This window comes from Chanos chanos, chromosome 8 (assembly GCF_902362185.1).
Source record: "Chanos chanos chromosome 8, fChaCha1.1, whole genome shotgun sequence".
Classification (NCBI taxonomy): Eukaryota; Metazoa; Chordata; class Actinopteri; order Gonorynchiformes; family Chanidae; genus Chanos; species Chanos chanos.
The window spans coordinates 15,170,269-15,194,400 of NC_044502.1; the positions used below are offsets into that span (position 1 = coordinate 15,170,269).

General features: G+C 42.5%; 1 protein-coding gene across 1 annotated transcript in view; it reads left to right on the top strand.

Moving 5' to 3' along the window:
• The first annotated feature begins 4,892 nt into the window (after window positions 1–4,892).
• Window positions 4,893–24,132, top strand: part of epb41l2 (erythrocyte membrane protein band 4.1 like 2) — a 66,265-nt gene continuing 47,025 nt past the window's right edge. Inside the window, exon 1 of the mRNA XM_030781900.1 lies at window positions 4,893–4,947. The gene's annotated coding sequence lies outside the window, so the exon portion shown is untranslated. The remainder of the gene's footprint in view (window positions 4,948–24,132) is intronic.

The window sequence follows — 24,132 nt, forward strand, 5'->3', positions numbered from 1 at the left end:
TAAGACTGTTTGTCAGGGCCTGTCTTATTCATACAGGATGTGGCACACCCAGACAACCACTAGACGCGAGTGTCTCACACACACACACACACACACATTAGCCTTTACATGAAGAAAGACCCACTGTACTCTGTGTTCAAGATAAGGAAATGGGCAGTATTCTCAGGCGCTGTGCAATGCAAGTGCTGTCATACTCACTCTGTGACTTAATGTCACATCACTTCCATGTTACCAAAAAAAAAAAAGAAAAAAAACCCCTCTTGTTTGTTACCAGTTATTCTCTAGTAAAGAATCAGCTGGTCTTGCTATATTAAATCACACTTGCTGGCATACTTACCAATAAGAGATCTCTAGTGTCAATTAAGACAATACAACACAGGAACAATGGGACTGATGCAGATTACATTCCATGCAGATTTCATTACATCACAGTGCATTCCATGTTTATGTAGAAAACAATTTACTATACCTTGTCTTGTAACGCAATTAATATACATGAAAAAAATTTGACAGCTGACCTCAGAAACCACTCATTAACAGTATACAATGTCCTTTTTCAGTCAGTGTTACACAGTCAGATACACTTTTGATGTTGTTTTGCTTGTAAGGAAAGGAATATTACAAACCATAACCACACAAAACAAAAATACGAACTTAATCTGTCAGCTTCAACAGAGTCCTTTATGATTTCATACACTCTGTGGGAAGAGACACTACACTTTATCCACCTTGCCAGTTAACACTGGTCGTTGTTTACTCAGGAAACAATACCTTGAACTGGACCTAGTTGTTTGCTTTTCACAGCTTTGTTAGGGCTTTGTAATCTTAGACCTGCGCATTGGGTTTCAGACTGGGGAAGAGCACCTTGTTACCAGGAAGAGAAAACAGTTGTGTGAGCTAAACCAGTTTCCCCACTCCGTTCCTTCACACTGAGTAAACCCAGGTGTTATCGTCCGGAGCTCATCAACAAACACACGCACCTGCAGGGAACCTTTCCGATACAGGTGAGAACCTTAAAACGTCTTAATTGGTTTTCAGCCCCCTAAGTATCAATGAATGGAACTGGTGTTGTGTTACGAACTACCTGTGTGACTATGTGTTTTGTACTGGTGTAGCAACGGGTTGTAATGGGAAATTACGCAACGAAATAATGACTACAGAACCATGTAGTTATATGGGTTAAAATGTTTTACTTGAGCTGCTGTGACAAATGCTTAAAGAGACATTCCATTCTGTGTCATGTGACTGTCATTTCAAATAGGAGGGTATATTTTGAGTCAACATTTACTTAGCACAATGTTTTCAGTTAGCTATATTATGCAAATGTTTTTCTTTACTTCTAAAATGAAATATAAACAAACTATATTGTTGATTAAAAAAGCTCATTTAATATCTTTATGGTAAGATAAACATGATATTTCTATCTTAAAAAGTATCCACAGAAGCACTAAAACTGTAATATCATCCTGTAAAATTAAAATATCACCATTTTATCCTGAAATTCTCATTTACATAGTTAATTTGAGATTAGGTTGCTTTGTCTCTTAAAGAGATGGTAGCACTTTTTTTAAAGCTTGCAAGTAAAATGCATTACAATGCTGCGATTCATATGACAAACAATAATGTTCCCAGTTAATACTTCACTAGCACAGGTTGACTCTGCATTTACAATCACTTATATTTCTTTGATAATGTAATACACTCACAGCTGCAGAAATAAAGCAAAGAATTACCAATGCAGTCAACGCAGATTCTGTTTATTCAACAGTAACTCATCAGAAAGTCATTAGTGGTTTCTATCAGTGTCCTCACTTACCTATGTACGGGATCAAGAAGCAGATTATGAGGATTAGATTTACCCGCGAAATCTCTCATTCATCTTTCTCGAACACAAATGCACAAACTTTGGCCTTTTCTACTCATAAATGAACACAAGGCTTGAGTCACTTGAGTACAAAACCCTTTCTGTTCCTTCACACACTGAAGCAAATGATTTTTTTTTTTTTTTTTTGCACGTATATGAACGGTTTAGTCTGAGACTTTACGCGTAGCTCAGGGCCCAAGCTAACACCAAGGAAGATTCGAAAGCCGACCAGTCACTGTTCCAGAGGCTTGTTTCTTACCCAGAGTTAATCCACTGCTAACTTCACTGGCCAGCAGTCAGGAGAGCAACAGCAGGTCTATTTTTACCTCAGGGGGGATTTTAGTCCAGAGGAGACTGAGCCTGAATGCAGATCCCATAGGATTCCCCACAAGAGATGTGTCAGTAACAGAGCTTCATTCTCGATATGCTCTGGAATTCAAAGAGTAGACCATTCATCTGCTAATACGCATCTTTCGTTTCGTTTGATTTCTACTTGCCAGATGGAGGATTGCTGATAATTCTTTTGACTTAATCCTTTCCGAAATCTGTGCAGCCATGCTTTGGGATCGGACAAGGAAGGAGCGCTCAGAGCGGTTAATGGGTTGAACTGTAGTCTGGGGGTAATGTCACTGGAGATATTATGCTAATCACATTTAATCAGAATCTGTGTTTTCATTTCTTTCTGTGTATTGTGATGGTGTAACTACTATTATTACTGTACTTTGCATTTAAGTCATCCTTCTTCCTCATTGTATGTCCCTACGTTATTATGCCATTTAAATGTTGTTTAAATGTAAAAAATAATAATAATAGTCATAATTTACAGGCCTAAATCCTCTCTCTTTTTTGTTTTCCACTTATATCTGTCTGGATGGACTACCTGGCGGATTCCTTGGGATTTCTATATGTTATGCGGTGAGTACAATGTTTTTGTTCTGCCGTTTGTTACGAGATCAGACATATCTTCGGGCTTTGCTATTTACATAGAGTTTCCCTCCTCTGTTTGTTATGAAACATACTCTTTTTTTTTTATTGTATTTCACACTGTCATTGCTTCATTGAATAATGTTTTTAGATCATGCACTGACACATTCATGGGCAGCTCTATCTCAGAACCATTTTAATTAATTGTGTCTTTGAAAGTTAGCCATCTTAATGAATTTATTCATTAGTCTTAGGTCTGTGCCCTGTAAAACCAACTAGAAGTGCCATTCAGGCGTGACGCTTTGATTCTGTTTTACTTGAAACGTGGCTTTCTTTAGTTTAACATACGTACCTTGCGTGCTCTCATTGTATCCCATTAGTCCTTTGGTAAGTGCATTCAGGTCACACTCTCTGTTGTGTGGCTCCTAACTTGTCTGTATTCTAGAGTTTTCTGAGGAAGTGCCATTCAATGCTTTATTGCACACTATGACAAACCCCACCCTTGCTAATGTACATCAAAAGTCTATGAATGTGTGTACGTGATTAAACTATCCCGGACATACGCTAAATACCATTTGGTGTTGAGGTCAAAGAGACCTGCCCACTTATTGAGACAAACAAAGTCTAAGGTGATGTTTGTATTAATAATGAATAATTAAGTATTCCTGCTCAGCCCAATGATTCAGAGGTATTGATTGTAGCAGTAAAACAGCCTATCAGCGCTGTGGAGAGTATTAAGTGGTCAGAGTACCCAGTAATGGTAGCAGCTGGTGTTCCCTCCTATTGTTCACTCAGGTTAAGCTTGTTTGTCTCTGGGGTTTCTTGCTTTATTTAGCCTCGAGCTGTAATGAGATGCTTAACTCGATGCTTAAACTGATGACCTCTACATGCGGCATCATGCTACATCATGAGTCGTCACCACGTTCACTGACCTTAGTGTCTTAACCCAGATATAAAGTCATAGATAATGGAATGAGAAGTATAATCTAGAGAGCAGAAATTTATTGCACCGTGCCGTACATACAGTGTCGTAATGTTTAAAACTAACGACGCTATATTTTGCGCTTTGGAAGAGAGTTCAAGAAAACTATTTGCTGGGGGGATTTTTTGTGTTTGTTTTGTTTTTGTTTTTTTTCCCGTTGCGTTTTTTAAACTAGACACTGACCTCAACTGAACTACTCCCATTAAACACAGGGCATAGTTCCCATGAAACCACAGACGAGAATATGTTGTGGGTTTTCGTGATTCATTCTGAGAATATTGTAGCGACCCCCACAGAAATCCATAAATTCTCTGTGTTAATTTTCAACTTTTTTTTTAATCGCCGTAGTTAAGATTGCACTCATGTGAACCCCTCCCTGTGTTCCCAGTTTTCACCTGTCATTCAATGTTTGCCCAAGATAACTGTACTTGGAATGGCGTTGTGAGTGCACGTGTGGAGTTGGACAGTGAGTGGCAGGGGTGCTCGTTCGTTCTACTAGTAAGTTTGTGCGGTGTGAGCGTCTTCTCTGACTCTCCGAGTGGTTTCTTAGCTATTTTAAGTATATTATCTGTTTTCTTGTGGCGTGGCATACAGCCAAACGGTGGCCCAATAAACTGTTCAGTTCGAAGACCTAAAATGTCCTGTCTGCCTTTTATGTTCAGTGTTCGCTTGGCAAAAAAAAACTCGTATTACAATTGTTTCTATGCCATGAAATCTGTTAAATAAATTTACATTGTTAACGCAGTCCTTGAGAGGCGATTTTGTGAAGTCTTTCAGTGTTTTGAAATATTAGTCACATTGCGTTGCAGTTACTAAGATGTCCATAAGTTGGAGCCATTTCACTTCGAGTAAATATTCTGTTTAAGCAGTGAAGTGCTTCACAACAAAGCGCGTATTGCAGGCCACCAATAGGATACGCATATTTTTACAGACAGGCATGAAGACCAATAACAAGTAAGATTTTGAGCCGTAGGAGACAACTAAGCCAATAAAAACAACGGGGTATGGCTTTCCAAGATTTAACGAGGGGGAGGGTGTGTATGTTCCACTACGTTGGCTTTTCTCCCAGCCAGATTTTGGTCTGGGAATTTCAATTTCAAATTTGAGAGGCTGCGTGGAGCGCATTTTCAAGGACCACATCTTGAAAGTTTTGCTACATTCTTCTCCACAATCCCAGGTATGGTTGCAGTGGCCGTCTTTTCCACCAACTACTGTTTGTAGATTTGATTCGAACTTTTTAAAATTAGGTACACATGGATGTGCATTTGAAAAGGAAAGATCCAGCAGAATAGATGGACGTTAATTCCTCAACGATGATATCTGGATAGTCACAGGTTACAAATCAAGTTGTCACTCTGTTAGTTAGCTGAGGTTTGTCTGTACCCCGTTAAAGTAGTTTGTGTCGGGAAGTAAACTGGTAGCTTGCTGGTCAGATTAGTTGATTGGTGTGTTGTACAGAAATCCATGTGGATGTTTGCCAAGGGGGGCAACCCACTGTCAGAGAGGTTTCTTCCGATTAGTTGACGACAGAACTCTTTTTCTCCTTCGTAAAGCTCACAAAGGGGATCTGTCGTAAATACGAACTCTTTGGGTTGCTCATACTAAGTCAAAGTTGAGTTTAGCTTACGTTCCATTTTGAATGCACCAGTTTTTAGCCCATGACAAATAATGTCTTCTTCCATAGTAGCTTGATCGTTTTGAACGTTTGCGTTATTCCACAATTTAGTAAAAGATAAGCTCATCCATTTAAATTTGTAATACTGCGTCTTTATGTAACGTTAATCTCTAAAACCATCGTAGTGATTGAGACACATCGGACAGTTAGCTTACACATCGTACAATCATTACGTTGTTTATTTATTGCAAACCAAGTTTTAGTTTTGTTTGTTAAATTACTTTTATTAACATAATTTGTGGTTTATTTTGCCCTTCTACGCGTATTTCACTGAGAGACATCGAAATTAAACAAGTTAAACAAGGCAGAGAATTAGTCAAGCGAGAGAAGTGTGATTGACTCCACCAGCACAATGTTAATCATGTTTTAACGTCAATGTCAACATCAACTCCTATACCTGTTACTACGTCAGTGAACCAACATTTTTCAGGATTTTTGTTTTGTAAGAATTTCATAGGATCTCCGGTTTCTTAGCATTCATTTTCGTCTGCCAGACGTCAGATCACGTAACATGCCTGCATACTGTGAGGCTCAAGATTTAAATCCACGTTCATTGCCTTGCTTATAACGTAAACGGTTTCTAAAAGCAGTACACAAGGTCTGTATGTTTCATAGTGTAACTTGTTGTGAAAATAGACTGTTTATGCACTTACGCACTGTTTACAGGAACCATTTAAGGTATGAAATAGAAATCGAGTGTTGTTTAGGTCAGTGTATACTCTTGAATGACTGACCATAGGAGAGATCTGTCGGCGCCATCTTATGTTAGCCAGTTCATAGTATGCGAGTTCAACCTGCCATACTATAGGAATAATCATCAAACCAAAGAATTTTCCGGTTAAACTTTGCACTGGTCACTTCTTAACAGTAACATTACCGATTGAAATTTATCTGGACACAAACGATTTGTGTTTTTCATTGATGCTTAATTGATATGAGTGCAGTTCTCACCTGGTACAATTTCGCATCGTATAGTATGTACTATAGTGTGAAAGCAAGATGCGCGTGTGCTTCTTTGTTGGCGTCATTTGTGGAGTCTATTTCAAGTGGACGCTCGACTGTTAACTACATTTCGCATAAATGAGCGATTTCTTCGTCAGCAAGACAGATCATCTTTTCCACATTTTTAATTTTTAAGTTGCACATAAATTAAACTATTTCGCCACAAATTGCACCCGACCCGTGCTCTGGACCCAGTGTAATAAATACATTTACATTACATTTAAGGGATAAATTCAAGTATGGTTGTACTTTTGTTCCTTTGGAGGGTGGGGAGTTTGGGGGGGGGGGGGGGGCGCAGGGAGGGAATATAGCCCCAAGATATGTCATGAGTGACAGTATTGTTCCAAGTTGTATTATGCATGACCACAAAAGCTTTCTGTAACTACAGACTTGCACACAACATTGGGATTATGGGTTGAGTTTAAGTATCAGGGCGGGGATGGGGTGCGTTAGACGTCTAGTACTAGAGTCATGTTGCTTTTGTTGAGGTTTCAGGGTTTTAAATACAGCTGAACGGTCTCCAATATGGCTTGGTACCATTAGAGTGTTTGTAAGTCTGGGGTTCCTCTGACCATCTGTCACTTCCATAGGAGCCCATAGGGGCTTTTGCCTAAGGATGAATCACACATGGAGTTCAAACTGATGTGATGGCACTAAAGCAATTCCACAACTTTAAAAGAAGTTGGAGGTTAGGCTAATTGTAATGCTGCTCTGTCACATTAAATTCCAGTACATTGGTATGTAAACAGTTAAAGGTTTTCTTTGTGGTTATAATGTTGTTAATTAAACAGAAAAGGGGGAAATGACTATGTTTATTTGTATTAGCGCCCAAGCTTATTACTGATAGGCTATGTTAAAATGCAGCAGTTGTCATTTCAATTAACTGTTGCATTACGTTTTTTTTTTTTTTTTGTTAACCCTTGCTCCATGGTTGACCCACAAAGAAAGACATGCATGTCCGCGGTGTGTAATGTGTGCTAGTGTCCAATTAGTGTGTGATGATGTGTGACCGGCAGTCTCTATTGCATGAAATCTCCTCAGAGCATGGTCACTTATTTTTGTTTCACAGCTGTTTCTGCTGCTTTCTGATTTTCTTTTTAACCCTCCGCGGTGATGTAGTTAGGACTTTTGTCAGGAGACAAAGTTTCCTCGCTCTACATCTGGGTCGTAAAACTTAACTGCGTGGTCTCTGTTACCCTTGTCAATCACTCAAAGCTTGCTGGAGAGACCTTACATTAGCAAGAGACAGAGTTTAGTTTGTAGTTCCTCTTTTTCTTTTTTCTTTTTTTTCTTTCCTGCTGTTTGTTTACTACTAGATATAAACAAGACGGTCACACACACAGGAGAAAGTGATGCAGAGGACAGCAAAGCTGTGACACAGAGGAGGGAAATTTTCTTTTTTTGGAACCAGTGGAGTGTGTTCAGAATCACTGGGATCAATGTCTGCCTTGTCTGTCAGAGCAGCCGTTAGGTTGTTAATCATAGAATGTGTTCTTGTTTAATTATGATGCGTCTGTCTGCTGACCTGCCTGTGCGTAATGTACAGCAGTATCACCTCATTTCCTTATGCAAAGTTCACTTTGGTTTTGTAGCGACAGGTTTCCGGGGGGGGGGGGGACAGTCGTGCTACGTCCAGTAAACAGTAAACTAATTCTCTTCACGCGGCCAGGCCGCAGTCAGTTTGTTAGCCTTGATATCCATGGTCAAATTTCCTGGAGTTGCACAGAATTCATTTCAGAGTTAGTTTCAATCCATTTTCCATCGCTTTTCCCAATTTTGTTTACACGGTTGAGTTTTAATTTATTTTAATGCTGTATAAAAACTGATTATGCAAAACACATTCATCAGAGATAATTGAACAGCAGAGGGAACCGAATACTCCCTAATTTAATGTGCAAGTTAAGAGCTGCCATTTGTCTCTGTGACCTGTGCTACAGAAATCCTGTGAAAGGCGCAGCCTGGTCTGGTATCCCTTTGCCATGAGAATACTGGAATGTTCTAGAAATACTAGAACATGACTGTCACACTGGCGGTTCGAGAGGATGATATGCCAAATTTAAATTGCTGCAAAGGAGGGGGGAAAAAAATCCGTCAGGTACGGTACACATCAGATTAACATGGAGGCGTTATTTGAGGATTTAAAAAAAAAAAATTGCAGGAGAGCAAGGGGGTGGAGGGTGGGGGTGGGGGGGGGTAGCGAAATGTTTGTGCTCCACCATTTGATCTTCTGGTGTATTTCCTGCTGAAGCAGGGATACTTGCCCTTCTGATTCCGGTGCACACTGGGAAATAGATTGCCTAACCATTCGTGAGGTTTGTGGGAACATCCCACTCTCCGCACCCAGGGTTACGTTCATCCTGTCAGACACAGCTTATGTCTACAGCCCATTGTTACGCCCAATTCAGCTGTTCTAGGATCCACCACTACAACTTTCATGGGTAAATCTACCCCTCCGCCATGGAGTTTGATGTTTCAAGTTTAAGTTTATTTAGAGCCCAATATCACTGTTTACAGTCTCAAAGGGCTTTACATGCCCACAGGATTACAACAAAACAGAGCAGGGTGGCACCCCCTGTCTCGATCCTCATAGCGGGCAAGAAAAAACTCCTCAAAAAACCCAGACGTTAGGGAAAAATAGGAGAAATGTCACGACTGTATGTGGCAGAAGCTCTCTGTGATGGCTTGTGGAAGCACCATAAAACGTCTTACATTTGCCGTATTAATGTACGTTTAGATGATTCGACAGATTAAATAATGAATTGAAATTTTTTTTTTTTTTTTTGGTCAATTCCCACAAACGAAATGTGATTCAACTCTGACAGTGAGACAAAAAAGTTGCACCCTACATCCCTCCAGTCCCCAACAGATAAAATGACACTTACAGTGACTAAAAGAGAAACCATAAACCCGTCACTCAGAGCCATCACCTCCAGATCAACTTTCTGATGGCTCGCGTGAGTCATTTGTGTCAACCCATGATCTAGAGTCATGGCGAGCATTAAAAAAAGTCGTAGGCTAGCTTTTCGACAGTTTTCTAACTTGTGATCACAGTGTTTTTTTTCACCTTTTTGAAGGAGCCACACACTGCTTGCTGACGAGTTTCTTTTACGAGTAATGGAGCTGGCAGCTGTAGACGTCCTTCTTGCAGTCGTAACTAATAGGCTTTACAGAAGAACCCTATAAGTAACATTTACGAGTAATTCAGTGTTCTCGTCACTATGAACGAGAGGAAGGAGGTAAAGGAGAGAAGAATGGAACTGCCATCACGCCCTAGTGAGGGTTTTCACTTTTGAAACGGATAGGACAAAAGGAGTGAGAGAGAGAGAGAAAAGAAAGAGAAAGAAAGAAAGAAAAGCAAAATGCCTGGGGTTTGGCATTTTACCAAACATAGTTAAAAACAGCTTATCAGTTGGAGTCCAATTTAGAGGCCAAAGCCTTCCCTGGCCATGGAGAAAAGAAGTAAGTTGGATCGAATGCGTGATGTGAAATAAAGGCAATTTATTTCCGTTGTTAAGTAAGCCATTCCTGATGGAAAAAGGCAACCTGTTGCATCAACTGGCACCCCTCTCTATGACCCTCTTTGTTTGTCTTCTGATTTGTGTTAATGAAAAAATGTCCCTGACGCATGGTATTTAGACCAGTGACTATGAAGTTTTTCTTAATTGTGGTTTTGATAAACCTCAGGGCATAAATGAGACCTATTAAATAATGGAAAGACAGACCTCGTCTTACATTAGTTTGGTGTCGCAACAGGACGGGGGCATACCATGTTAATGTCAGGACATTCTAAAATTCTAAGAGTTGCAATTACTTGACTCCTGTCCTTCTAGAACCTTCTATTGTGCAATGATGTGGAACATTCTGTAGGCTCTAGATTAAAGTCATAAGTGCTTCCATTATCCAGGGACATCTCCCCTGTATTTCCACCGCACAGAGGCAGTCCATAAGTTCCATGTCTATGTTTTAAAGTGTCTCATAGTCAGACAAACTTGTGTGCTTCAGTGCGTTAGAATGAAGCATTTGGGGGCTTAGGGGGTTGGGAGAGGAGGTCACTCTAAGTTGAAGGACAGTGAAAAGAAGTCCCAAGCTGAATAAACAAGATGTGGTCTTCTGTGCCCTGGTCTCAGGAGCCATGAGACTAAACCGTATGAGAACGCTTGCCCTTCGTTGGTGACCCGCCCCCGCCCCCGCCCCCCTCAGGAAAACGGCTGTGTCTAACTGGTTCTCCTGACTGCTCGTGGGGCGCTTGTATTCTTTGCAGGCACTTTGTCTGGCCCACTAAGCTAGGTCCTCTCTGCCTTGTTTGAGGGAGGGGAAAAAAAAACTGGCCCATCTCACCGTGGGAATACTAATTGGTTTTGTTTTCATTGACGCTCTTGTTCCAGCACCTCCAGTGGCTGCCAGTCTCAACACATGGGATCCGTCAGTCTTTAATCTGCCTTTAACCTGTCTCTATAGAAAGAGGCCTTCCCCATCTACTGGGGCGCTTGGATGTGCTTTATTGCTTGTTTTACACAGAGAAGTGTGATCCCTGGTTGGTTGAAAGTGGCCCTTTTTTGGGCTCCCTCAGAATTGCGTTTGTTTTGAAACTTGAGCTTAAACCGTTGGACAAAAGGTTTCGGTGTGTCATTGAAAAGACGAAATAAACAAACGTTTGGATTGCATTAACAGCTATTTAGAAAACCCTAATTTAGTTGTATTGGTTTACACCCTAAGAGCAGAATTTGCAGTGAATGGAAGCATTTCATTACAGCAAAACATTGATGTAATTGGCCGTTTCTTTGACCGTGAGAGCGAGGGAGATAGAGGCCAAAAGGATTCGGCGTGGAAAACGACAGATAAAATCAGAATGAAAGAGAAGAGGGGACTGAGAGGAAGCTGGAGGGCCTGCATGGGAAGGATGGAGTGTGTCATCGCATCCTGTGCCCCCCCCCCCTTCCCCCACCCCCTCCCCACAGTTGGAAAGGTCAAAGGTCACGATCATTTGAGAGCAGATTATGAGGGCAACAGACGGCCCCTGCATGAGAACATGAACATGGCCATCACGATGTTAGAGACGGTGAATACTCACTGAAACCAACTCCCTATACTGCATCATACTTGTCTTTACCGAAGTACGAAGACATCCCCTCAGCTGTCTGTCTGTCTGTTTTAAGCAGATAGTCTTAAGAAGCCTCACAACGTCTGAAACTAAGTTTTTTTATTTCCTTTGATGTTTACACTAAAACTGAAAAAGCCCATAGCAGATTAGTGCTGCTGTTACTAAGATACATTTTCCCTGAAAGCAAAAGTTTGCCTCTTAATCAAATATCGCTTATGTTCACTAGCGCAGCAGTGCGTCAGTCCCGGGGCATCTCTTAGAGCTTTTGATACTGCAGTACACATCGGAAGAGAAGTCCTTAAGACAGGAAACTAAACTGTAGATGACGTTCCGTGGTGACCTGTTTCCACGGTAATGTCAGTGCACCTGTGTAACGATGATTCTGACATCAAGCCCCCCCACCCCAAGGCCCTGAGTGACCCCCTCCCACCCCCACTCCCACCCCCGGAGGGACAGGGCTGTAACGGCTCACTGCCCTAATGTGAAATGAATAAGGGAATTTAGCTCGGACAATGGGCAGTTATGACAGAGTTGTATTATTCGGTTTCGGAACACTCTGCCATTCACAGAGAATAAAAGAGAGCAAGGCGGCCTTTTTATGGTTCAGTCAGGAACTATTATTGCTGAAATACACTGTGCTTCTCTCTGTCTCTCCCTCTCTCACACTCTCACTCACTATGAATGGTGTGTGTGTGAGAGTGTGTGTGCGAATGTGAGTGAGTGCTCTGTCCATGCTATGGCATTCCGTGTAAACACCATTTTTTTTTTTTTTTTTCTGAAAATGTCTTTATCCCAGCCTGTCATACATTGGTGATCGTGTCAGCAGCACAAAGGTTCCAGAGTTTTGGAGTTTCCGTTCGTAACAGAGCCACAACAGCGTGTTCTCTTGAACGTGTTAACGGACCTTTTTTCTTTTTAATATAAACGCTCGATGATTGACGTTACGGCACGAGACACATTTTACGCTTTCTTTTCCTCATTCAGATTCGACAGTTCCAGCTTTTTAGTCGTTTGCCAGAAGTCCTTTTCGCGCTGTTTGCAGTGAATGAAGTGTTCTTTTTTTTTTTTTTTATTTGTCTCTCGTGTCGCTGCGGTTGAAAAGTCTGCTGCTCTAGCTTTTGTTTACCATTAGGTCTGTGTCATGCATACCCCAGGGGAGGGGTCAGGATGTCACATGACGATTCGGGCATCTGTGTGTACTTCATAATCCCATAATCCACGTTTTAATGGGCAGGAGTAGATGTGCATCATTTGAATACTGAAGGGTTTTTTAACACCAAAAAAAAAAGTCTGTTTATATGTTCGTACGCGTGACAGATGGCAGAGTGGCTGCCTGGATTATAAACATTTTTATGTATTTGTTTTGCCTTGAGAAATTTATATTATTGACAGTTATGTTTAGACCGTACGCTCGGATTGTTTACGTTATGGCCATAAAGCGGAACAGCGCCTTAGCACAGTGTAACAACTCTCTTTTATCAGACTTATAATGGAAGGCTGAAAATTAAACTGTTCTGACCAAGCATGTGTCGCCTATTTTGTCTTACTCTGACCCGCCCTCTTCTCTCTATGATGTGTTAACGGTTCATTCCTTGTTTGCAGAAAGTCTACGAGTAAACATACGTGTAACATTTTGACCTGTAGAGCGCCGTTGCAAGTATAAGGGCGTACACCTTCCAAGTGATTAGAAGGCAATTCCTAGAAAACACCCACATCTTTAAAATGTTACATAGTCTCAGACTCTTAAGTCTGACACTACGTAGGGGGCCAATCATTGTTTCGATTATTGAGCCAATATTTGTCATTTTTCCCATTGGTGGATCTTGCCGAGTAAGTTCCTTCTTCGTCTGATGCATGCGCTCCTCTCATGTAGCCACCACTCTCTGAAAGGTTTAATTTTGTATGTCCCGTCTGCAGCATTAATGAGGAGCATTTTCCTTCTTCACAGAGACCATGTGGAAGAAGAGGGTACTAAAGTTAAAGAACTCCCTCAACACTTGGCAAAGGGGCGTACTTAGGTTACAAACTTCAACACTAAAATTTTCATATTTACAATAAATGAGTATTGGCCCCAAATATCAGCTATTGATCTCCTTGATTTACTAATAATCGCTATCGACCTTGAAAACAAGCATATTTGTTGACCCCCTAATACTAAGCATGTTTTAAGTGTGTGTCCCCTCCACCCCTGAGGCTACCTCAGAATTTTCCAGAATTCTCTCTGCTTTGGCCAGCAACTGAATGGACATCACATCTGCAAAGTACACCCTTTGGCTGATCCTCTCTGCTCTGGTGGTGCTTTCTCTCAGGCCTAAAGAGCTGAGACTTTTGGGGGGTCCAGCCCAAAAGTTGGGTTAAATTCATAGAGGGTCATAGAGTTTGTCGTAAGTCCAAGGATTCTGGTGCTGTAACTGAGGGTGTGGTCCAGTTAGTCGATTTTGTGGAGAATCCAGATGTGGTCCCGTGGGAGGCCCGGCTGAGGGCTGGGTCGACTGGGACCGAAGGGTTTGGCGTCGTGAGACGGAGTAACGTCATGGTATCGGCCGTCTGTCGGAAGGACTCTTCATTTAATCCAAGATAACAACTCCTCCAGACTCCGAACAGCTGTGAAGGGCGAACAAACTGACATAACTTGGGTGTGACTCACATATAGTCCTTCCAGCCTCATTGGATAAACACCCCAACTCGTTGTTGTTCTTTTTGTTTGCTTGTTTGTGTTGTTTATTTGTCTTTTGGGAATATTTAGTTTAGACTTGGAAGTTGGATGACATTTAGCAAGGGGCTTTGTTAAAAATCCCCACTGTTCATCCTGTCCTGTAGCAATAATGCCTCTTGAATTGCTACGGCATTCTTTTTGGAGAAGGTCACGCCACTAATATGTTACATTAGCAAGAAAAAGCGGACCAAAAAAATGAAACTAGATCCGCTTTAAAATTTCAGCTGTGCATCTCTCAAGGGAAGAATCATGGCCCATTCTTGATGTCTGACACATGAGGTTTAGATGGTATTGGGTGTGGGTGTCGATTCCCAGAGTTCCAGGAGAAAATGCATTCTCCCGCGGGGAGTCCAGGAGATTAGGGGAAAAAAAAAAACAAATATATGAAAACAAAGGAGAGGACGATGATGTCATAGACAGAGCGGCAGAAGCTTTATGTGGGAGCCACGAAAAAACGTTCGCCTCCATTAGGGCTTCGACGGGGTACTCCCGACGTGTCGGTTACTTCCTTGGGATTCTAACAGCGTGGCTCATCTTTGGTCGCGTTTTACTGTCGGCTGCGACCGCGGTTTCTGTCAGACGCCTGGACTGATTGGATGCAGGAAGAAAACAAGAGCCAGATGCTCCAAGGTCTGCTGGGAGGAGTAACTAGGGGACAGGAAATTTGTGATGGCCTGAGGGCAAGGAACTCTTACTCTCGCTCTTAATGCAGCGCGGTGTGAACTCTTAGGCAAGAGAAGGACAGACAGAGAGAGAGAGAGAGAGAGAGAGAGTAGCACAAATTCCGTTCTCATAACCTTTCGCAAGCAGGTGGAAAGATTTAGAAAGACTAAATAGTGAGACTGTTGGGCTCAGGGTTGAGGGATGTCCTGTTGGCAAAGAGTATTCCTGTCCTGTGATGTAATTTAGTCTGTGTAAGCAGATCGCTGCATTGAAAAGGGAGGGGAAAAATGGATGAAGTGAGAGGAATGGATGGATGAATGGATAGATAGAGAGAGAGAATAAGAGCGATAGAGACCGAAGGGAACGTTCCAGATGGAATTTATGTGCATCACGTGACCTTAAGGTCATGTTCTTTAGCACCACTGCTGGATTTTCTTATCTGCTCTGGGTTGTTTCTGTCTCTCTTGATGCAAACCCAAGCGGCTTTGTCACTGTTCTTGTTTCTTGTTTTTGTTTTTGTTTTTTTTCCCCCATTTTTTTTAATATGGCCTGTAAACCAAAGCTATAAACAGATATGGGAAGGGGGCATTCCACTGTATTTCTCACGCGAACATGAATCGTATCATAATCTCAAATCGAGTCAAAACATGGTTATCAGTTCAACAGTTTAAGCCCCGCATTGCTGTCTGTGCCTCATTCTTTTGTTCATCTGAGAGACCGTGGAACTAAGACGCCGAGATTTTAGCTTATTGAAGTTTTCACCTCTGTCGAATTCGTCACCCTTTGCCCCAATGTACATGTTAGCTCCACCATTCACTCCTATTCCTTTCATTTGCCGTAAATGCATTTCCACGAGAAGGTGGAGTAGGAAGAATCGATAGCGTTGGATCAGTTTTCTTTCGTTTTTTCTTTGTTTTTTTTTCTTTTTCTTTTTGGGAGGATCTGTTACTCAGTGAAATGGGTGTTGAGCCAACAGGCATGCAGAAAGGCTGTGAGGTGATTATATGGCTCCTAAGACTTTAGCGTAACCCCCAAAGTGACTTCAGATCCTGTTGTGTTTTCGATAGAGCCATCCCTCCACGTTCACCCAGACCCCAACACTTAGATTATGACCTGTGGGAGAGGCCACCAGGGGCTTCACTGTTTTGGCGTTCTGGTATAATCCCTCTATTCTACGTGAGTGTGCAAGGTCACGGAGTGTAGTCATACTGAATTGGATTATCAAGACGACACAGTAGCTCTTTCCTTCCAATAACTGATCCATATGTTGTATCCATGGAGACAGAGGTTCACTGTTGACCAAGTGGGTTGTTGAAGAGAGGCTCTTTCGTCTCGGGTACCGCAGCAATGAGTGTCTACTATGAGAGGAATTTAGAGTGTCCACACACACACACACACACACGCACGCACACACAAACACTCACACACTCTCTCTAGAGATCTGTGCAAATGAGCTGTCTATTTCCCAACCAACAGACGGGGCAGGCAGAAAAATGACAAGCTTCTCTGTTCTCACTGAGGCGTGGGACTTCTGTGCTACTTAAACCACTTGTGACCTGCAATTTCCAATGGTTTCTTCTTAAGGCAAAGCTTGACTTTAGGATGTTGAGATGAATAAAACATTATCTTGGCTTGCTTGTTAGCGAAACTATTAGCTGTGTGTGTGTGTGTGTGTGTTTTTTTTTTAGTTTATTTAAAACTCACTATTGAGGTCAATTTGTTCTGCCCCAATGGGTGGTATCAAAGAGATTAAGAGACTATACAGTCCCCCGGTCTGTCAGTATTGTCAGTGTGTGGAGAGATGCTAACAGGGCTGTAGAGGGTTTCTTTTCTTTTTTTTTTTTTTGGCCTCAATCAGTGCCTCCAACTCCCTTTGTTGATGGTGACACAACATGACCTGCATGCGTAACCAGGAACCTCCTGTTGCTATAACAACCACAGTCTCTCAGGAAGATTAACAGCCCCCCCCCCCCTCCCCAAAAAAAAACCAAAACTGACGAAGTGCTCGAGAAGTTTGTGAAACGTTTGTTTGTCACTGAGAAATAAACGCACCTCTCCGAAATATACGTGTGTCCACAAAGCTAATGTATATCCCATTAAATTTAAAGCGAGGGTTTTTTTTTCCTTTCTCTCTCTCTCTCTCTCTCTCTCTCTCTCTCTCTCTCTTTCCCTTTTGCTTGTAAAGTGCACAAACAGGTGCAGGTGCTCGGTGGCTGTAAACAACTGAGCAGCAACTGGAATCTGATCCCAGTAGGTACTGGTCTGTAGCCTGAGGCAGGTGCAGTTCAACCAAGTTCAGGCATATTTATGGTCCGCTTAAGGACCTATCTGAAGACCAAGGAGCCTGAAGATCAGGAGACCGCTCTGGAAACGAGTTTGGTTTGCGCCATGTTTGGAATGATTTTTGACATGCCCTACACTCGTTTCTATGCGTGCAGTGTGTCCATAAATACCAAGACTTTTTTTTTTTCTTTCTTTTTTTTCCTTGCCCGGCAATGGGAAAAGAACATCTCCTGTGAGCTGGGCAGCTGTCAGCTATGCTGAAGCAGTCCGAGATAAATAATTTAAAACCCTGGTGGGTTTTGTTGTTTTTTTGGTGTTCCCATAGACATGAAATGGTGAAATTCCACAAGTTTTGACCGCAGTGAAAGAAACCTTATTCTGCTCTGGATGGTTTTGGGGGGTCACTCAGACTAAGGAGACTGGAGCTCCTTTTTGGTGGGAGAGCGGGGAGAGAGGCCCCAGCAATTAACTCTATTGTCATTCTTCTTTCTCTTCCCTGATGGTGGGGCCAAGCTCCCCGTGATTCATATACAGGGTGACTGGCCATTACTCTTCTCTTTTTGAATGTGAACTCAGTGGGGTTAAGACCTTGCTGTTCTGTTCTGCCAGTCGGATGTTTGGGGGGGGGGGGGTGAGCGGGCAACAAAATGACTTGGATCTTGTCTTATGTACACACTCCTCACAGACTGTATAGATGTCCTCCAAAAACCAGTGGATCAAAAGGCTGGTAGCTTTTATCGTCGAATGTGTTTTTTTGAAGTGATGAATTGTGACACAGAATGTACGTTCATACGTCATGTTAAATTCCGTCGCTAAGTGGCCAGTTGAGTAAAAATGCACACAAAAAATGCACAACTACGCATCATTTCGCTCATGCTAGGTAGCTTCAACTTGTACTGGCCACGATGAAAATATGTAGAGGTGTTGTGATTCGAAATTGCTTAGGTGTAGTCATTTCTCCATCATGAACAAGTTTGCGTGTTTTTCACCATGCTGTTCATTTTTGTCCATAACTTGAGGACACGGCGACAGCTAATGCTCCCCCACCCGTTTTATGCTAGGCTAAACCCTAGCATCTGCTTGTCCGTGTGTTTCGTGCGGCGTTGTTTTGACCCACACCATCTGTCCTGTAAAGTGTGATGTGAATGTCTGCATTGCCTCCAATCTCATTTTCCAGAAATGTAATTTATGGCCCTACTTAAACCATTAAAATAACTGCATTAGGACCAGTGGGTTGTAGCCTGTGTGTCATGCTATGTTTCACGTACATGTGTAGTGACTGGGGGATGTTCATGTTTAAAGTAGATTACCCTTTTTTTCCCCCCCAGCGGGTTTTAGAGAAAGTAAATGAGATATATTCTCTATATACACTCTCTCGCGCTCCTTTTTTTTTTTTTTTCTTTAATCTAATTGAAGATTTGTTTGGTTATGTACCCACAGTGGTGGTTGTGTGTTTCCTAAGAGAAGGAGAAATGAGTCTTACAGGGATTTAGAGGAGACTTGAATATGCTGCAGCACACAGGCGCGCGTGTGTGTGTGTGTGTGTGTGTGTGTGTGTGTCACAGGTCGCTCCACACATCAGCAGATTGCCTCCCTCATATAAGCACAGTAAGGGCGTGGTCTCTTGCCTGCCTGCCTCTCTCTCTCTCTCTCTCCCTCTCTGTCTCTCTCTGCTCCCCTGAGTTTGCAGCTGGGCTCAGTAATGCTAGTCTGTTGTGCAGAAACAGGCTGAACTGCTGGACTGGCGGAGAGAGTGAGAGAGAGAGAGAGAGAGAGAAAAGGAGGGGGACAGTAAAGGACCAAAGAGCGAAACGGTATGGTTATAATCTGCCCCGTTAACCCACGTTCGGCGTCGTTCTCCGCTATTAAAACTCCTCCACCCCTCTGCGGTCGAGGCTGTCCGTACAGTCAGGTCTTTCAGGGGCGATGAGGCGTCAGTCTCTTCGCTTTGACAGGATGTGCCAGTATGGTGTCAGATGATTTGAGTTTAGCAGGACACAGAGGACTTGTTCAGTGCTTAACGGTGAGCTTTACTGAGATCACAAGATGTAGGACTCGCGAGGTAAAACAGTGACTTTGGCTGGCGAGCAGTTTGTGTTTTTAATTTATAAAGAGTTGCTCTCTTGTCTTTGGACATGTAGGGTGAAAGGAAATCTCTGCGGTTTTTAGGTCTGAATCTTAATACGGAGTATGAGTAGTCCATATGCAATTAGCATAGGGGGGTGTGTGTGTGTGATGACTGGCATGTGATCATGCAACATGCATGCGCTCTTACCCTTTCATGACCTTGTATTTGTATGTGTGAGTGTGTGAGACTCAGCTGAAGGCTAAATTCCTCATGTGGAATAGCAGATTTGAAGACTCTCAGGGTTCGACTGCGGTCAGACTGTTTCCACTGTGTTCTTCACAAGCAGACGCAAAGTGATGCAGTCATTAAACTTCTTCTTCTTCTTGCTTTTCCTCGTTTTTTTTGAAAAGGCACTTTGTAATATATCAAACATTAAAAGACACATTTACACACTGTAACCATGACAACCTCTTTAGATGGTGATCTCTAGCTTGGCCGTTCAGGGCTGTGTTTGCTTTGTTCGGGGGTGGGGGGGGTGGTGTGGGGGTTCATGAAAGATGGTGTGTGTGTGTGTGTGAATGTGTATCAGTGTGTAGTCTTTACAGTGGGAGGGAGGGAGGGAGGGAAAGGAGGAGAGGAAATGAAAAGGCCCCTATCTCTTGTCCCTTTTTTTTTTTTTTTTTTTTTGAAGCACATTCCTGGTACTGTAGTCCCCACTGGGGCACAGACAGCAAGGAAAACAATCAGCCCCACTGCTGGAACACACACCTCCCTGAGGGCTTTATTCTGCGTGGCTTTGACCAACACACACACACACACGGAAAGATGTTGCACTATTGATAGGACGATGAGACAGCCATGCATCTTGTGAAAGCTCAAGTAAGAAGAGAGAGTGTGTGCGTGTGTGTGTGTATTATATTGTATTGTATTGTATCATATCTGGACAGATAGAGTTTAGTTGTGTGTGTGTGTGTGTGTGTGTGTGTACATGTATGTATGTGTCTTGATTCTGCTCTGAGCACAGGAAACCCATGTCGGGTTGTCAACAGATGGCCGAAGCAGAGAGGTTACGTAACTTCTGTCCATAAACATTTGATTTTTTTATTGTGAGTAGATTATATGTGAGCATAACCACTGGCCACTGCTCAGCAAGCGTGGGACAAATTCTGTCTCTCCAAGAAACGTTCTCATTGTCCTTTTAAATCCTGAAACACACAGGGGATAAGGCCGAAAGTACATCTAAATGGAGCAGGCATCAGATTGATCATTTGAATGATGATGAGGATGAGGATGGAAAGATGTTTTACTAGTCTATAGCTATAAAATGCAAATGGTTTACAAGGGAAGAGCTATCATGTGTGGGTGTGTGTGGGTGTGTGTGGCGCATTAGAATTAACTAATGCAGTGATGGAGCAGGAGTGAGTGACTAAGGCGAGAGAAAACTATGTTTGCTGTCCTGGCTGTAGTTTTTTTTTTTTTTTTTTCTCTTCACTCGACACAGAGAGAATCAGGGAGACTGCGTGACTCCAGCTGCTTCCAATGAAGGATCTTGGCGTTTGTGAAAGTGCTGCCAAAAATAAAGGAAACATTTACTATGAAGAAACCACAATGTTTTATTTATTTAATTCTTTAACGACGAGGCTGATTTCATTTGTGCTGATCAAAGGAACGGTATCATATGAAGAAACGCACACACACACACACACACACACACCGAAATGTGACCTTAAGCTAGATCTTTCTTTTGGCATAAAAGATTACCAGATGTCTAACTTTGCCGTGTAGTGCATCCCTAGTGATCTTTTTACCAGTTCAGGCAGCTCTTCGTGTAAGGGTAACCCTAACTCTTCTCCAAAAACCGACAGCTGCCTGAGAGAGACAACTTTTCTGTTTCTGCTTTTCGCTGCGTCATGACCCTCTGGCGGTCTTTGGGATAATTAAATCTGATTTCGGCCGTCGTGTGGGTCACCCTCCACCCACTCAGCCTGCACTCTCCAGTCCAGAACCATCTCTGGATCCTTAGTCTCAGACAGGCTGTACGGAAAACCCAGCGGATATGAGAACTTAATGCCCATTAAGTGGAGCTGTGGCTGTTAAATGGGTGCACTGGGAAGAGAGGGACCTGCTTTGCTGGTTTTATTCTTCAGATTTATGGGGGGGGGGGGTGAACTTGTGCACAGACATAATTGCTACTGTGGCTCCATGCCCCCCCCCCCCAGGCTTTGAGTTAAACAGAACTCTGATTGAGATTGGAGATGTTCGTAGAACATATGTGTTTAGAACCAAATTGCAGACTGTAGATTTTTTTTTTTTTTTTAATATTGAGGGCTGTGTTTGATTTTTATATTTGTCCGTAGTTGATGGCGAGTCGTGCGCTTCTGCTTGGGAAAGAGTTTGCGGCACGCTGGATTGAGGAATCTCCTCGGCAAGATTAATTTCTCTTAATCCCCAATCTCGACGCCTTCCTGGATGACTGAATAAGTCTTTTGATTATAGATGGACAATGGATATCGTGTTCTTTTTTTAGAAACAGATCAATTACAAGCCTCAGGAGCTGAGCACTTTGCTTGCATATGCACTTAGAGGTGACTTAAGTGTGCAACAAACTGTTCACACACACACACACACACACACACCTACGTAACCTGCCACAAAAACACACACCATTGCACTTATGACCTGACACCTGCTAAGTTGCTTGTATCTTGTATAGCATGCTGAACGTTCAGAAACATTTACACACACACACACACACACACACACAGATCATGTCAGCTGTTGTGCTCTCACATCAGGTATATGTTGTCTGCAGTGTGTTAGATTTGATACCCTGTTTCTGCCATTAGCGACTTTAGCCTCTTAGTGTAAAGAGGATCGGGGAAGAGGTGAGAGCATGGCAGACGCAGCAGCAGCAGCAGCAGCGACAGCAACAACAGCGAGAGGCCATTTTGTGTGTCCGAGGGAGGAAAGCCTGATTGGTTTTGACAGTTCGTGTTGTTTGACAAACTCTCGTTTGCAAGGCTGGCAGTTTTGGGGTTTAGTTGGTGTACGTAGTCTGTCACGGTGAACCAGACACAACACAAAAAAAGAACCAACGCGGCGTTCTTCCCTCGGGAAAATAAAGAGAGCCCCGCGTGTCTGAGTAATATGCAGGTCGTGTTTATTTAAGTAAATTTAGTTGTTGACTCACATCTACGTGGAATACCGTGGTACCATTGGCAATAACCTGACCCTTGTTTGACTGCCGCTCCGTCCTGGCAGAATGATTCATTTTGGCTTCACAGATGTTCTGTCCACTTTTTTTTTTTTTTTCCTGTGGGTTACGCTGTCTCAGATTTCTAGGAGATTTTAATAAATCTCTTTGGAAAGAGACCCCCCCCCCCCCCCCCCCCCCCCCCACTGCCTCCCTCGCTTTAACTGTTCAGTGAACTTCCTGATGGGAAGGAGCATCTTCCCGTGTACATTTCTGAGTGACCTAAATACAAGGGGGGAGCATTTGTAAGAAAGCCCTTGTTGTCGTAAATCCATTTTTATGGCGAGGTTAATTATTCTCCTGATGCAATAAAGCCGAAAAAAGCGGCTGGTCCCGATTACCGGGGATCGAATGCTCCGCTTCGTTATCTTTTTGATTCACACTGTTGTCTCGGTCTGTTTTTCTTTTGTTTCTTATTTTTTTTTGTTTTTTCTCTTCCACTTTGGTGGTGCTCCTTCACACCCCATGAAAACCTCTTCATTATCTGTGTTGGAGCAGAATCAGTGGTTACAGAGCGTTTGGGGTTTTTTTTTTTGGGTAGACAAGTTCACCCGTGTCACACTACTGTAGACTCATTTGGAGTTTTGCCTCAGTCAAGTCCCCTGTGTCAAACCCTTAGTCGTGCGATTGGCTGTCCAGATGCACGGCCTCCAAAAAAAGAACCGTAAAATGGCTTCTTTCTCTTGCTCATAACTCTTAGACCACTCGCGCGTGAACGACTGCCTTCTATTTCTGGCTCTCTGTTTTCGTACAGGAATACAGCAGCCCAAAGTGTGTTTTTCACCAGGTGTCGATTCTGATGGAGCAGTTCAAAAGAGACTTTGGAAAAAAACATTGAAAACGTTGATTGTGGATAAGTGTTGACATAATGCTGTGTATTATTAAGATTAAAAACATACCTCTAACACACATGCGCACACAAGTCTGTTAAAAATACTACGCATGACAGTCAATGTAGTGTATAATCTGGTTACGGTGCCTGTACATTTTGTCCACCAATAGAGATGATGCCCAGAATAATTCCAGGCACCACTATATGCTTTTGTCCTGTCAGATTACATGTGACAAAGTTCTCTGTCATAGTTCTCTCTCTTTCTCTCTCTCTCTCTGTACACATGCAGTTTCTCCATTTAATAACTATCTCCTCCACCTGCAAACCCTCATGTTTCCTACTGTGTTTATCCGTTGAATCCCATGTCTATTGAAGAAATTCTAAACATTATGATGTTGGAGAAGGACGTCTTGAAGACATTTTTAAAAACCATCCAATTCTTTTGTCAAAGCACTGGTTCCCATTCTCTGTCCTGTCTGTCTGAGGCGGAGAATTATAGGAGTGCAGTTTCACTCGTGAACCATTGAAAGACGGTGCCGTGTGTTTGTCCAGAGGATGTCAAAGATATTTGGAACTGGATATTTGGTTGGGTGCTTCTCATCTCTGTGTAATTATGAACAACATGGTCTTGATTTGAGAATAGAGGGTCAGACTCCATCAGAAAGCCCCTGAATATTTTAAATGAATGAGAGTTACAAAAGACATAACATGCAACATGTATCGTTCACTTCTGTGCATGTTTTGGCTTGATGAAACCTTTGTCATGTTT